The sequence below is a fragment of the Pinus tabuliformis genome, chromosome 1_2, assembly GCF_031772625.1.
Source record: "Pinus tabuliformis cultivar Carrire ecotype Pingquan chromosome 1_2, CPIR1, whole genome shotgun sequence".
NCBI classification, from domain to species: Eukaryota; Viridiplantae; Streptophyta; class Pinopsida; order Pinales; family Pinaceae; genus Pinus; species Pinus tabuliformis.
The window spans coordinates 1122156637-1122160888 of NC_142298.1; positions in this window are offsets into that span (position 1 = coordinate 1122156637).

Consider the following 4252-nt stretch of genomic DNA (forward strand, 5'->3'; position numbering starts at 1 on the left):
GGGCTACGTTGTTAGCTCTATCAATGATGAGGTTGTGTGATTTTCTGCCTCTATTTTGGCCGGGAATATTATGAGAAAGTGTCGTGCAGATGAAGTGTCAGCCCCTATTGTCTCCTTGGTTGCACAGTGTAGCCAGGGGGTCCATTTCAACTAGACGAGGTACTTGTGTCAAGAATTCCTAGATGATTGTCGCGAAGCACAGGAGGAAGGAAATTTGTTTCATTATGCATGGTTGTTACTTCTAATTACATTAATAGCTTGGAGAGCACTAGAGGAATCACAGTTCCCCACGGTGGACCCAGATATCTGTGAAGTTGCATGATATGCCTCGTTGTGGGCATCCAAAGACCCTACAAGGGCCATGGAGAATAAGATGTTTTGGGTTCTGTTCAAAATGGACCTGTGTATGGTGATTAACCAACAGCCGCAGTTATCACTTGCCCTATTTTCTCAATACCACTATGTTGCAAAGTTCAAGGCCGATTTTCACAATGTATATATATGTGCCAAGAAGGATTTGACAGAAGATTGGCATGCACTGCCATATCTGGTAGCAGAAGAAAATATTTTGGCTATTATCAATAAGTGGTCGAGCAATTAGCTCACCCTGACCAACACGACGACAACAACGGGCACAAGTAAGACCATTGTAGAGACGAAGGCTCAAAGGAAAGATCCGAAGAAGGACCCAAAGAAAGATCCAAAGCAAGTCACGATTGACTTGGAGGAACCCATTGTTACGGAGACAGAGTGCACAGTCGATGCAGAAACTACTGAAGGGGAAGAGGGTGGCGTATACCCTTTTGTGGGCACAGAGAACTTCAAGTCTCCATTCATTATCAAGAAGCAGCAGAAGCGGAGCGCTAGTGGTGCACTAAAGAAAAAAAAATCTAACAAGTCCGTCGACATCGACCCACTGGCCCTCATGAAGGGGAACCTTGATGAAATTGGTGATGTCGTCTGATCCACAATAGAAGATATATGGGGACACATCGAATATTAATACCAATCAGTATTGATGAAGGTCCAACAGGGCCTTAAGGAATTGCAGGTACATACAGGTGTTATACAAGCGAGCGCGGGTCAAGCGAGCTTGAAGCAAGCGAGCGACGCAGCCTCAACAACAGAGCTTACCACAGACCTTTGCACAGTGCAGTTGCTCGAGGGATCATTGCATGTTAAAGTTTCAGAGGACAGGGTGTGCCTATTGCATATGAAGAACTTGAGCCTTAACCTTGCAACACTCCCCATTCAGTCATTGCATGAGCTGCATCAAGGAGTATCGGATGAGCTCAAGCTTTGGGAAAAACGGGCATTACTGGTTATCAGTGAATTCAAGACTAACAACTAGAAAAATTTTGAGGAAAAGGCGCAAGCGCTAAAAGAATGAAAAGAGGTCTGTGCACGTTGTCAACAGCTAGAAGCAACAATAGCGCAGGTATGCAGTGAGCTTCTCAAGCTCCAGATTCCAGTGGAGGTAGCTTCGACTGACAAATTACAGAAGTTGGCATCCGTAGTGAAAGAATCTAAGACCAAGGTGGGAAAGGTGCGGTTTGAGCTACATTTATAGATTTCAGAGCTTCAAATAAAGTTGCAGCCTACCACTCCTCCAGAAGTCCGAGAGCAGTGCGAGATTTCTATCAAAGCGGATATGGAAGTTCTTACCACTGCAGTTAACAACTGTAGCCAAATTTTTGAAAGTACGATGGAAATGTGGGCCTCGCTGCAAGAGGACCCGCATCTACAGAAAATTGAAGGTGACAACCTCGAGAATCAACTACAGTTTGATGAGCTCAGGTTGATAGTGCAAACCTTAGCACCTATGCAGAGGTTCTCCAGACTCCAAGAAGGGAAAACCATACAACTTCAGATCAATGAGTTGCATCAAAAGGCCTCTATCATTTCAGAAAGGATGCATCCATAGACCGACGAAGCAAGCCATCTATCACAAGATGTCTAGAGCAAATTGAAATTCCTTCAGCAAACACAAAGGATGATGAGCTTAGTAATCACAGGGAAACCTACAGAGAAGTTGGTTGAAGAGGTTTGGCAGGTCGCCGCATAGTGTACAACAAAACTTCAAGCCTTGAAGTCATAATTCAGTGGCCTCAAAGCACACATCGAGGACATACCAGCAGAGTGACTCAGGACGAGTCACATCTTTGTGTTGGGGGGCTGTTGGGATGGGGTCCCCAGGGTTAAAGTTTTTCAAAGCCTTAAGTCAAATTTTGATAAGATATTGTAAAGTCTCCGCATTTTGAGGAGCATAGTGTGAGTAGCACAGGTTGTTAAGAGTCGAAGGGTATTTTAATCAAGTCAAAGCCCCTTATTTTGTAAAGAGATGAGTTGTATTAAGCTCCACCCATGGTTCGCGGACCATGGTAATGTAATGAAAACATTATAAAAGGGAGTCATTGAGGAGTCATTAGGCAGTTAAGAGTAGTTATGTTAGTTCAATGATTGATGCTTAGGGTCTGAATTGTCCTTTTCTGTATTTGGGCAAAAGGGAAGGCTCTTGCTGCTGAGTGTTCGGATACCTTGGTAAGTCCGCAGTTGAGTGCGTGGGCCCCTGCAGCTCTATGCGCAGGGTCAGAAAAGTATATGTATTGAACATTTGGAACAATTTGTGTTTGGACTATATACTGATGTGTTTTATCTATTTATGCTCAGTTGAATACCATTTATCTGTAAAATTGTCTTAATTGCTCCGCAAAGATATGCATCTACTATTATATTTTATTTTATGCATGATTAGACTCTTAGGTGAAGCTCATAACTATGTTTAATTGGAATTTGCTTTAAGTTTGATGATTTTGAGAATAAGGGTTCACTGAAGAAATGCCTTACCCCCATATCACATAGCTTTCTGGATGTAGAAATCTGGTTCTAGCATCCCCCAATACTACATGTGGTGAGACTACAACCTACACCAAGCGGGTTGTTGCTGAAACGGCCAGTAGTGTAGGGTTTGTTGATTAGCGCAGCTAACTCTAAACTTGGGTCCAACCCCCCTCAAGCCAACAATGACAAGTGCTAATGTATGTCAATGCATGCCAAGGTGTTCCAAGGCATTCTATTAACTATAGCGAATGATGACACATGTTAGGAGAGTGTTATGTTGTGCTAGGGAATGCCAACATGTGCTTGGGCATCCTAGTCATGGTAAGATGTTGCAGGTACAAATATATCCAAGACATGTGAGGTGCCAAGGAATGTAAATGTGTGCCAAAGCATGTTAAGGTGTACCAAGACTGTTGAGGAGTGTTAGGTCTCTCTCATCAATATAATTGACAGAGCTTGATTATGTATTAAATAATATAGTTCCTACACACACTAGTGGAACTTTATGGAAAGGGAATTTGTTATATAATAAACCCAATAGAGGTTAATCATGTGTTGACTTATAGGAAAACTATATTGTCATTGCTTAAGGGAAATTATACACACTAATTACTTCTTAACAAATTGACTGACTCTAACCACTATGGCCTTAGACACATAATAAAAAGGACTCCACAAAAATGGTCTTAAATCGTTATCTTTTCACAAAAAATATAGAAACAAGCACATAATGCCATCAAAAACTCATGTGAATGATCAATTATGATGAACATTTTTTTATCGTCACCAATAGTATCCAAAAATACCATTAGTTAGGGTCAATAAATTATTGTCGCTAGAAGTGTCACCAAAGAGAGAATTAGTGATGGGCCTTTAACGACACTCACCAAAAGTGTCATTGAAAATGGCTTTGGTGACAAACATTAAAGGAACATCACCATAAACACTTAAAAAAAATCTTTCTTAAGGACCATCACCATATGTGACATTGGTGATGGCCCTTAAAGGTCTGTCACAGGCATGACCCTCACTAATGACCTTTTTTGTTGTAGTTTGTATCTTTTATCTTGTTTCTTTACTAAATGACTCAGACCAATACTTAGCCAATTTCTTAGTAAATCAAACTCTTATTTCCTTGTGTTTTTCCTTAATTAATTAAGCCCCTATTAATTAGGAAATTCATTAATCTGGATTGCACAATTCCTTTAGGCCAATCTTTGACTACATGCACCACATGTACAACTTGGAATATTTTACAATTGATAGTACACTGCCCTTGAACTCCAATATCTACTGGCTAAATCGAATTATCTGCATGCATAATTTAATTTAGGTTGTTTTATTAGTTAACTAGTTGATCATTGAAGTCACACCCCACTACTTAACCTTCCACTAATTCCTCCAATAGTTA